The following is a 13,216-nucleotide window of genomic DNA, read 5'->3' as shown; positions in this document are numbered from 1 at the left end:
CGCAGAGTCAGCTGTTTATTATGAGGATTCAGTTTAATTTTCTTTTCAGCAGCTAAAATTATGTAATTCAATATATTAGAAGATGGCTTAATATGTTCCTAACATGTAACATTTATCCATCAACTGGTCTGTAATAAGGATGTTTTTTTTTTGTTTCGTAATACCGTTTTGCACAGTTTGATTAATATCTGGGATAGTCACGACTGCCACATGCATAGTTCCTATCCCAATGGTTGCTGAGCGGGTTGGTCGTTAATGAGTAATATATATATATATATATATATATATATATATATATATATATATATATATATATATATAGTCATCCACATACAGTACTGTTTCGCTGTTTGGTAAGACAGGCAACTACCTCAAGCCAAGGTTGACACCCGACCGCCTGTTCGATAGTCAATGCTCCTAACCATTACGCTAATCGGCCGCAGCTGTTCGAGTCGTGAATTAATGATGTTTTGACATCGTCCGAAATACCTAAGCTCGATTTGTTTACACAAAAGCATCGCTTTATACGCTAATGGTAATTCGTTTATCACTTCTCAATATGTTAAAATCAAGATAAGGAGTATTATAGTCGTCCATATACATTACTGTTTCGCTGTTTCACAGCTCATCAGTGCGGCTATACAGGCAACTACCTCAGGCCAGGATGCAGTGTAACTGAGCGTGGATGTGCGTATGCAAATGCATGCGAAATCACCAGTAAAAAGGACTATAAAGAAGAGAAACGACACGTTAGAGAAGATCACGTTAGAGACGTGGACGACGTTCGAGAGCACTTTAGAGACGTGAGTGTTGTCACAGCCGTAACGAGAAGAGGTGATGCAATGGCAAAAAGTGAGTTGAAGTGTTTTCCTTGTCTTTGTCTTCTTTGCAACTGAGGCTACCCCGTGTTCGGTAACGTTGCAGTAGCACAAAAGCCGCAAAGGGTTTGACACCTCGATGAAGATAGCCACACATATTGCTATTTTATCTAACTCCCTTTAACTGTCTCTCTTTCTGTAGCCCTAACGTTGCATTAGTTGTTACGTAATAGTAAATGTAATGCAGGACTGGTCATAGTAATAACGTAATTTTCTTATAGGTGCGTGTATTTGGCTAATAGCGTCGGGGGATCAAACGTTATCTTTGTATCTGTGTATAGTTATGTCCTGTCCAGTGGCGACCTTCTTTGTCCGATACCGAGATCATTCTCCCTTGACTACCATAAATATATATACTTTCAACGGTAACTTTTATAAGCCCGATATTCTCTCAGCTTACCCCTAGAATCTGGTCACATCTGCTTTTTACACAGCTAATTGCTAGCTAGCCAGCAAGGAAGCTAGCAAATCACTGTTATAGCGTCATTGCTTCGTTGAGTTAAAAGGACACGCGCCTATTTTTAGTACAGTTTATTTGTCTAGCTAATTTATGCCGCTGATTATAGCTCTGGGCAGTAAAATATTGATATTATAGCACCACGTACCCTTCAATCTTTTCCTCACTTCTCTCTCTCGCGCCCTCTCTCTCTCTCGCGCGCGCGACCTCTCTCTCGCTCTCTCTCTCTGCTCATATTTTTAAGTTGACATCTTACTGATTAATAGCAAGAAGATAATTCAAATTTACGTTGTTTATAGAAATGATTAAACTCAATTCATTTTCCTTATTTAAAGTGTTTCTAAATCTCTTTACGTGGTATAAATTGAACTTGCCCTGCTAAATTGTATTTTATATATATACTAGCGGGGGGGGGGTACCCGACGATGCTCGGGTGATTGGAGGTGTGTGTGGTGTTAAATAAAAAAGAACCGGGGGGGGGATCGAACCCGAGGCCCTGAGGCGAAGTTTGAAAATAAAATCGGCCAGCCAGAATGAGTTAGTGAAAGATGTTTGAATTTATTTAAGAACCAAATTGGCAGTTGCGCGGCCGGAAGTTGTCAAGCGTTACGACGACGACGTAGGTTTGTTTGTTATAAGCGAAGTAAAAAAAGAAAACAACGTTAACACTAAGCGGGAAAAACACAAAAAACTAACGTAAAGCAAACGAAGGATGAAAACAGAAAACGAACACGTGAAAAATGGCTTAAATAAGCCTGTTTCGATATGAAAATTTAAAAAATCGAAAAAAAACGTCTTACACTACGATTCGAACTCAAAACGTTCAGATAATGAACCAACGCGCTACCCAACTGAGCTAAGGCGACGTTCACGAAATTTGTTCGATTTTTCAACTATTTAAAGTAAATCAGGTCACGACGTCATCTGACGCATGCGTAGAAACGGTCATTGTCACGAGAGGACCGTTTTTGTTGACCCACCCTGTCGAAAATTGTCGATTTCGGGGTGAAAACGTTAACGTTTTGGGCCAATTTTTCGATATTTTTCGAGCAAAGGTGGAGCTACGATGTGATAGCGAGTTTCAGAATTTTCGTTGCGTCTGTCGAAAGTTTTTAGCAGACATCAAACATACACACAAACATACATACATTTTCGCTTTTATATATATATAGATATATTCTAGCAGGGAGAGCCGACGTTGCCAGGGATTGAATGATGATCAACGTACATTTCACACTCCTATATATTTATTGTCATCCATGCAGAACCTTAGTCAAAAATATATGTTATTCTACATTGCACTCTAGAGAACCTACTGTTTCCTTAAAAAAAATATTTTATATAAACTTATTTCCAGTTAACGAAAAAAATCCTTAAGAATTTAACGTGCGGGGTTTGAGTCTACAGACTACGTAATGCAAAAAAAAAAAAAAAAAAAAGAGAGAGAAAAACACCTAAATTTTCAAGGCTTATACAATTCTTTGCAGTTACTGAAAAAAAATGAAGAAATTTACGTGAAGAGTTCGAATCTACGGACCACGCAATGCAAAATAGAAATTAAAATAAACACACACACACATACACACATACACACATACACAAACACGCTATCAAATTACGCAGAGTAGTATTTTCACAGCCCGTTGTTCTATCATTGCTGCTAAGTGATGATATGAAAAAATGGCTTTACGGATGAAAGATAAATTAAAATAAGGGTTTCCATTATTGATTATCGGTTATTATCGGGGATATTCTGAGACAAAACTTAACTAAGATCACTCCCAGACTCATACAATAAAGTTCTGTAAATTTTAAAGAAATTCTGTTGAGTCGTTTCGGAAATCGAACTCACACACACCCGCAGATCATAAGTTGCATTTATATCATTGCAGAGATGCACATACAAATAACATATTAGTCACGTAAACTCTAGAACACATTCAGATCATATAAGAACACCTGATCCTATCATAATTACTCATTACAGCAGTTACCTGAAATAGCCAATATCTTTTTTAAAACGAATAGAATTAACAATGAACATGACAGACTGATAAAGAATCAAATATGACATGATAGAAGATAACCGATGATTTGACAATCCATAGAAATGCTCACATGCATGACGTTAGTAATCCTATCTATTGTTCGCCTAATGTCAATTTTACCGTAGTTTCGGTTCCACGCCATTCCAATTAACTAGATGAAAAGTAAGAATGGGTTTATTACATGCGATTGTTTAAATAAAAAGTCTACATGAGCCGAAAAAAACCCTCGTAAACGCTGTATAACATAAGACTGAGGAGAAAGAAATATCAGAGGAAGAATGAGAGATATCACTTAAGAAACCGAGGATGTGAGGGTGACAGAGGGTTATAACGAGCAAGAGAAAATGGTGGGAGAGTATCAAGTTCGGTAAACTTTTACCATTATTTGACCTGTCTTAATTACATGTGTAACCGCTGCCTCCCATTGGTCAATTTGTATGAAACTAAAATAAATACAATACAAATGTTAACTACTTACGCCTATTAGATCGGTTTGAAATCAAAAAGATGTGTTTTTAGTTTACTCTCGACTTCGGTTCATACTTTACTATATACATATATATATATATTAGCATTTCAGCCCGGCGTTGGCCGGTTGTTTGCAGGTATATTTTGAGCAAAAAAAAAAAGCGGTCAATTTAAAAGAAATTTGACCCCTATTATGACCCCTTAACATTTATTGTTTTAGGGCTCAAATCAAGTTATTAAGTTAGATGCATGCCCAAGGAGCCTATATCTAAAATTTAAAGTGCTAAGACTTAAAAATAGAGGAGGAGGAGTTTGGTAGAGTTTGCAAAAGTCAAAGTGTATAACGTTAACCCCTTAACAGCCAAATTTCTTGCCGAAAACAAATTAGTAAGATATCCTTCAATCTCAGTACCCTGTATATCAAATTTCGAGTTAGTAGACTGAAAATTGACATAGATATTGCATAGGGAAATGTACACACACATACAGACACACAACCACACAGACAGACACTTTCACTTATATATATATATATATATATATATATATATATATATATATATATATATATATATATATATATATATATATAAAGCTGGATTTCTGTGTGTGTGTGTGTGTGTGTGTCTGGTCAGTAATAAGCTCCCATATGGTGGATTATTATAAAAAACTGACCAGATATAATGATAGAAAATATATCGAGACACAGGAATGGGTATGTTTGACCTGGCATAATGATGATTCATTAAAATTTCATCACATCTTTATATCTTTATATATATAAATATATAAATAAACAAATATATATATATATATTTGTTTATTTATATATATATAAATATATAAATAAACAAATATATATATTTGTTTATTTATATATATAAATAAACATATATATATATATTTGTTTATTTATATATATATATAAATATATAAATAAACAAATATATATATATATACATATATATATATATGTTTATTTATATACATAAATATATAAATAAGCAAATATATAAATATATTTGTTTATTTGTATATTTATATATATAAAGATATAAAGATATGATGAAAAAATGATATGATCTAGATTGTGGAAAGTTTTAACTATTATACGTGTTAGATAAAATTAAAGCAATGTGTTGAATTTACTTCTCTGTAAAATTGACTATGTGATCTTCTAAAGTTACTTTTACCATTGATAAAAAAACATATTTGTCATGCTAAATAAATATTGACCATTGTGATTCTTTGTAATTATTTCAATTTTTATGTGTAACAAATATATCAAAATAACACTCTTAAAGCCTTTAGAGATAGTTGATCTTACAACCTCCACTTATTACAATGATGCATCTATGCCCGCAAAGCGCGTATATGAGCAGGGAGCAATGTTCCGCGAAAAGCGCGGATACCATTCCAAATATATATATATATATATATATATATATATATATATATATATATATATATATATATATATATATGTGTGTGTGTGTGTGTGTGTGTGTGTGTGTGGGTGTGTGTATTTATAGGAATCGATCACATATATATATATATATATATATGTGTGTATAATTATATTATTGTATATACTATCTACACTAATGTGTTTATATATAAAATTATAATATGATTATATTAATAATACTTATTTTAAACCTACAGACACGAGTGTTTCATGCTTTCGCAATCATTAGTGGAGAAACAACTACTGCTTGTCTTACGATTCGAACCATTGAGCCACATTTGACTCCATTCGCAGGGAAAGGTACCCCTCGACCACAGTAACCCGCCAGGACTATCTAAAAACATTTAACATTTATTAAATCTAATGCATGCATAAACGTTTTCAAGACGAGCTATATTGATCGATCGACCAGAAATGGCGTCTCCACACAAGGTTAGTCAACCGTCTTTTATTTTCTGGACAGTTCTAAACTTTTATACACTTACTTCTAAGTAGTGGGGAAATAATTATAAATTATAAATGATTATTCTTATGCCTACATATACCAATGTACACACACACACAAATATATATACATATTTTTATTGATAGAAAATGTTTTACATGGTTGCGACACTGGATATGCTAATGTTTCGGACAGATAGTTGGTTAAAACCACAAATCCTCGTCAGGCGACTTAATAGTTTTCCATAGAGGAAAACTAGTTCTCAAATCGTTTAACTGTGCTGTATATCTACCTATCTATCTATATATCTATCTATCTACCTATTTATATATATATATATATATATATATATATATATATATATATATATATATATATATATATATATATAATAGAAATAGTATTCCGACAAAATAGAGAAATAAAAAGGAACAAACCGTATTATGTGTTCATAAAGGTTTCGTCCTTATTTCATCCAGAGGAAGTCTCGAAATAAAGACTAAACGTTGATGAACACATAATACGGTTTGTTCCTTTTATTTCTCTCTCTCTCTCTCTCTCTCTCTCTCTCTATATATATATATATATATATATATATATATATATATATATATGTATATATATATATATACTAGCAAAAGTACCCGTCGTTGACTGGATTCAAAAACAACCTACAGAAAATGGACTCTGATTTATGAAAGTATGAGGTTATGAAAACGAAGGGTTGTTAAGATATAGCGTTTAATTTGGGGGTATCAAAACCAAAGCAAAATATGATGAAAGTAAAAATAAAATAGATAGACCACATAATTTATTATACCATACCTGTTCACACTGAAAAACTTATATCACAATGTTCTGTGGATCTATATTAAAAACAAAAAAAACCTTTGTTAAACTTTGTGACATATTTACATTCTAAGGAGATCAGGCGCGAACGAACACCCCATAATTATATTATACCATATATCTTCAAACTGAAACATAATTATTAAAGTATACTTACGCAGATAGATATTAAAAGTCTTTATTAAAGTTTGTGCTCATTTTCATTCTATGGAGGCCAGGCGCGAACTCAGACCCCACAATTTTATTATACCCTCCCTATTTAAGTTAAAACATACTTATCAAAGTATTCTTATGTACATCTATATCAAGACACTTGTAAACGACTTTTTTTTTAATTTTCTATTTCCATACTTTGTGGACCAGGCGCGTACGCAGACTCCACATAGGTGTGGGTTTGTGTGTGTTGAAGTATTATCATTTTGGTAGTGTTAAAAGGTGAGAGGAAATATATAATGAAACAATTGCGAGCATAAATATGTACGCAGAAATCGCTTTCTTCTATTATATTTTTACACACACACATACATACATACATACGTACATACATATATATGTATTCGTGTGTGTATGTGTGCTTGTGTTTGTTTGAGTGCGGTGTGTATATATTGTTAATGGAGAGATACGTGGTGGGTAATTGCTTTTCATTTTCGATTTGATGTGTCTGCCTTTAAATCGTTTCCGCCTGATTTTATCCGTTGATCTATCGTTGTCTGCCATTTTTATGTCCGTAAACAAATCACCCGAACATCGATACGGATCTATACATTTCTCTTAATCAGATCTGATGAATGTATAGAAAATAACGAGAACAAACTTGCAGCAGACCAACCGACCCCTACACCCAATCGCTATCTCTCACTTTAAATTACCCTCCGGTTTAGGAGCAAACCAAACCAGAATTTGGAAGGTTTTACTCCGTTACTAGTTTCATGGATCACAAAACCAAATCTATAAAAAGACTCACATCGAAGGTATTGGATTGCAAATTCGAATAATGGTTACAGATTTGAGATTATTGAATCTGGCTATACGAGTTCGATTTTCACCGGATGCTTACATTTAATTGAGCAAAGTTTGGCTCACCTTTCCTTGTATAATATAACAACTTAGAATATAATTTCGAATATATATATATATATATATATATATATATATATATATATGCATATGTGTGTGTTTGTGTGTGTGTGCGTTTATATATATATATATATATATATATATATATATATATATATATATATATATATATATATATATATATATATATACTAGCAGTTCCGCCCGGTTTTGCTCAGGTCCTATGTATAGTTCATAAGCTTATGTGCATATGTATATATTAAAAAGTGTGAATATGTAATGTAACGGCATTTCTGTATAATATTCTTCCTTAACTACCATAGAGAAAAGACAGACAGACATTTTGACTTTTATAGATATATAGATAGATAGGTAGATAGATTTGATGCAATATATAGCAATGATTTAAAAAGTATAAAAAAAAGACTCATGCACCACCACTGGGAATCGAAACCAAAACGTTCAGCTCACAATTTATCCTGCTTCTGCCGTCAATGACTGGGCAAATAAAACATGTTTACTGCAAGGTTAAAAATTAAAACATGAACCAATAGCTACTACGTTATGCATTCGTAATGCCGGTGTTCGATCTTCACCTGGCAAGTTTCATTATTTTTTAATTTTCACACTTGTGCACCGATTTTTCCGGGCTAAAACTCAAATATAAAGTTTGGCATGGATTCAAATATCTTATATATGAAGTTTCCTGTCTGTAGACCAACCACAATAAGAGGTGTTTGGTAGGCAAAATTTGTTAAAATAATTTTTTATACGTATAATAAATATTAAGTTTCATGTCTGTAGACCAATAACTGACACAGGAGGTTGGTAGGCAATTTTTTAAAACAACTATATGCATACATAAATGCATGTATAGAAACCGTTTTTTTGTTTACTATAAACTTTATACGCAAATATTATGCAAATATAAATTCTGTGGAATATCTGCATGAATATTATTAAACGCAATAGTTAACTAAGTATGATTATCCATTTAGAAAGCCGAAGCAACTAATAGGAAATTAATTAAAATGAATGTTTAAAAGAATATGCAAATTAGCTAGATCTTTTGCTAGTGAATGCAAGTCCACAACCCATATAAAAGGAAATTGTATTTTCTTTTTAAATAAATAGAAAAGAGGGTTTTTAATATGAATATCAATACACACAAAAGAAAAACGAATTTATAGGAGCACACACACACACATATATATATATATATATATATATATATATATATATATATATAAGTAACAGATTAGAGATCAGGTGAATTTTTCTGTCTGATATTATATTGAGGTAATACTTTCAGGATGATCCTAGCCAAAAAGGTAAAGCTCAATATTTAAAAAAATATTTTCAATATATAATTTTAATGATTAAAGTAACATTCTGTAAATCAAAATGTATACACATACATTTAAGTAAAACATTTATTGTTTGAAACAAGGAATACATATAGAAAATTATGTTTATGTCCTTAATCCATCGATTTTCAATAATGATATGAGCCAATAATGAAAATTCATGGATTAGGGAAATAAGCATAATTTTTCTCTACGTATTCCTTGCTTCAAACAATAAATGCTCCACTTAAATGTATGTGTATATATTTTGATTTACAGAATTTTAGTTTAATCATTAAATTTATATATATATATATATATATATATATATATATATATATATATAGAGAGAGAGAGAGAGAGAGAGAGAGAGAGAGGAAGACAGAGAGAGAGAGGAAGACAGAGAGAGAGGTAGACAGAGAGAGAGAACGAGAGAGAGGGAGAGAGAGAAAGATAATATGTAATGTTCAATACCGTAGTCAGACCCAAGTATTAAGTTCAGTGGCTATTTACTTTTCTGAAGGTACTAACCCGTAAATATAGACCAGTTATCAATCAAACTATTTTGTAAAAAAATCTCGATCTCGTATCAGGTAAATTTCATTTACATTTTAAAAATATAACTTACACTTTACAATTTTTCATTATGTCAAGTTTTAAAAAAGGTGGTCTTTAAATTATATTTATCTTATGGATTATAAAACAGGCAAAATCAGGCGCTATATTTTGCGCAGCTTTGAATATCTCACTAAAAATATACTAGGTCGTCAGGTCGCCTATAGAAATGGCAACATACTCTGGGGGCATTGGACTTGGTTTAAATACATAACAGAAGGACTACCCGGCATTGAATTAAGTGATCGATATTTGTTGCGGAAAATTGCTGAGGGATTGCACTGAGTTAATATTTTTAAATGAACGTTTACAAATCAAAGTTTACAAATATGACAACTGTTTACGAAGCACTCAAGGACAAGGATAAGTTGAGGCGCAGGGAATGGCGTTTTCTTCTTTCATTATTACCTCCGTTCCTAGGAAGCGGTGTTGGTCTAGTGGTTAACGTCACCGACTTAAAGACCGGAGTTTTCCACGTTCGAATCCAGCTTAAGATGTTGGCAGTGATTTATGGTGCCTCCCGTTAGTTTATGTGGTGTGTATGTATGTGCATTAGTATCTGTGTTTCTTATTTGTGTCAATATATGCTATATGATCTCGTATCGTCTAGTGGTGTATGTGACAGTGTCGTTGATATCAAATGAATGTATTTATAAAAGTGTACAGATATTCATTGTCAGGCATGTATATAAAATGTCTGTTGTGGGTGCGGGCGCTTCTACACAAATGTCCCGTAGCTAACAAACTTGACATATAAACTTTTTTAGACAGCTTCTTACAATCAAACTGATGACAATGACGTGGGTGTGAGTTCTATATAGAAACGTTGATTTAATTTGAAAATTGTTTTCTTTCTTTGTTATTTCTTTTGTTTTTCTTGTCATATTGTAATGTTAGAACAAGAAACGTCTGTTTGTAAAGAGTCGCGGGTTGTATCTAAGCGGTTGTATTTTTAAATGTAGAAACTGTACGTAGGCAACACGATAATAACGTCAATGGTGTGAGTTTCATATATAAACGTTGATTTAATTAGAATAAAATAAGACACGCATCAAATGCGCTTTAAAGCGAAATTACAATACTAGGAAAATGAACAAATATGTTAAAACGAATGTGCATTTTGTACTCCCACAAGAGGACCAAAACTGTGCTCGGGTACAGTGACTGCGAGATCACTAACGAAGATCACGCCTGAAGACACAGCCAGGTCACGATCATGCTGCAGTATAAGAACGACTTTACGTTCTCATGTCGTTGTTGGGTCCCTGATAAGATTTTCGCTTTTATCGCTCACGTGTCACTATTAAGAATTCATAGCAGCAGGTTGAAATCATTGGATTTTTTTTGTACTAAAAGAAAAAGTTACAATGTATTTTTTTACAGTTTAAGCTATTTGAAACTACTATAAAATATTGCACATTAAATAAAATCACAATGTTTTTTTTTTTACAGTTTAAGCTATTTGAAAATGCTATAAAATATTGCACATTAAAAAATTTACAATGTTTTTTTTTTTTAAGTTTAAGCTATTTTAAACTGCTATTAAATATTGCACATTAAAAAAAATTAAGTTCTCAAAAAAAGATTTTTCTTTTTTCAGATTATTTAATCAAGTAATAATTCAATTTTTTACTTTATTAATAAATTTTAAAAATTATGCTATAACAATTATCTAACAATATAATAAAGAAAATATTGTAAAAACTAAATTAAACTTGGAAATACTATAAAAAATAGCTTATTTGTTTAAATTTAATAAATTTTACTGTGACATAATTGATAATTTATATTATTTTTTAATAGTTTAAACTAAAAAAAAAACTTGTTAATAATCATTTGGTTGAGAAAATGTCTACTGAAGCCGGCCCATTGCTACAAAAAACGGAATAGGAGCACGTGAGCGAAAAAAGCGAAAGTATAATCTGGGAGACAACGACTACATGAGAACTCGACTTTGAATATGAAAATTCAAATATGTAAGACTTTACTTTTCTTTCATCCATTAGCAAATTTGTCTTGATTTCCATTTCTTCCACAGACATTTTCAGCTTTAACCTTATATTTTAAATGAGATTTTCACTAATAAACATCGTGTAATGGAGTTTAATCAAATTTGAAATAGCAATTCAAGATATTAGCGGCACCTGTTGAAATTCTACAGCGGCATCTTCCATATGTAGTATATTGAAGACGTTCAGCGTGAATAGACGCGCAGCGATATTATTATTGCAGCCCTGTGTTAAAACTGTAAAATTATTTATCTAAGTAATCTTGTTAATGTAGTGTAAGAATATCTCTGGTTATTATGGTTTATCTTCAATATCCTTATAGGAGTCTGTGATATATTTTAATTGTATGGAGGCACCGCACGAACGAAAACCTCGTGATGTCATTGTATCATGTTAAGACAGAACGGATTCTAGTAAAAAGAGATCCTGGATATGCCCGTTAAACCTCAGCAAAGTAGTTGGTTTTGAGCTGGAAGTATAGTTGCTAAATCATAGAAATTGGATGGTTGCTGGCATGTTGCGTCCACTGTGTGAGATGGGCGGACTACGGTGATCAGTAAGGTGTCAATATAACAGAAATTTAGTAAAATAATGTTAGGATTACAAAAAACAAATAGATAAAAAAAAAAGCATAAAAAAGGCATCAAAGCAATCCCCTAGAAAGGCCGGGTAATATTGCTAATGGGATATAAAAAGTGAAGCAAACCGTCCCGTTAAACGATTTCATTTTCTTCTTCTTAATAGTTTTCTAGTTACAATGATTCTGGATAGGCTAAATTTTCACATCTTGACTTTCGCATATTGGCAGAAAGGCTAGGATAAGTCGAAATGTATAAAACATATATTTCACATAAAAATAAAAATGACTAGCAATGTTTGTGTTAGGTAGAGCGACAGATAATTGATCATGGATTAATATCACTAAATCAATCTATATATCTATAAAAGTGAAAGTGTCTGTCTATCTCTGTGTGTCTGTGTGTCTGTCTGTGTACATTTTCCCACGCAATAACTCTGCCAATTTTCAGTTTACAGACTCGAAATTTGATATGCAGTGTACTGAGATTTGGTAAAATTTTGTAATCAGTTTTCGGCCAGAAATTATGCTGCAAAAGGGCCAAAGTTTAACGATTTAACCTTTGAGAATTCTAATAAACTCCTCCGACAATTGTGGGTCTAAACACTTACAATTTTAGATATAGGTTACTTGGACATGGATCTAACATAATAGCTACATTTGAGCCTAAAACAATAAATCTTTAGGGGTCATAATATGAATCAAAGTAAAAAAAAATACCTCTGCATTCTCTACCAAATTACTCAGAAAATTTCTGGTCTAAACATTTGAAATTTTACATAAAGAGTATTCAGAGATAGGGCTATCTTTTAATCGGTTTAAGTGGAAAATTTGAGCTACCAATATATAAATGTATGTATGTATGTTTGTATGCCTGCCTTAAACTTTCGAGAGAGATGACGAATTTTTACAAGATCAGTATCGTTTTGCAGCTCGACACTTCAGACGACAAATACCAAATAATTCGCTAAAAACATTA

This window comes from Euprymna scolopes, chromosome 15 (genome assembly GCF_053919585.1).
Source record: "Euprymna scolopes isolate OS-2025 chromosome 15, ASM5391958v1, whole genome shotgun sequence".
Taxonomy (NCBI): Eukaryota; Metazoa; Mollusca; class Cephalopoda; order Sepiida; family Sepiolidae; genus Euprymna; species Euprymna scolopes.
The sequence above is the reverse complement of the archived record's forward strand: the minus strand, read 5'-3'. Positions refer to the sequence as shown.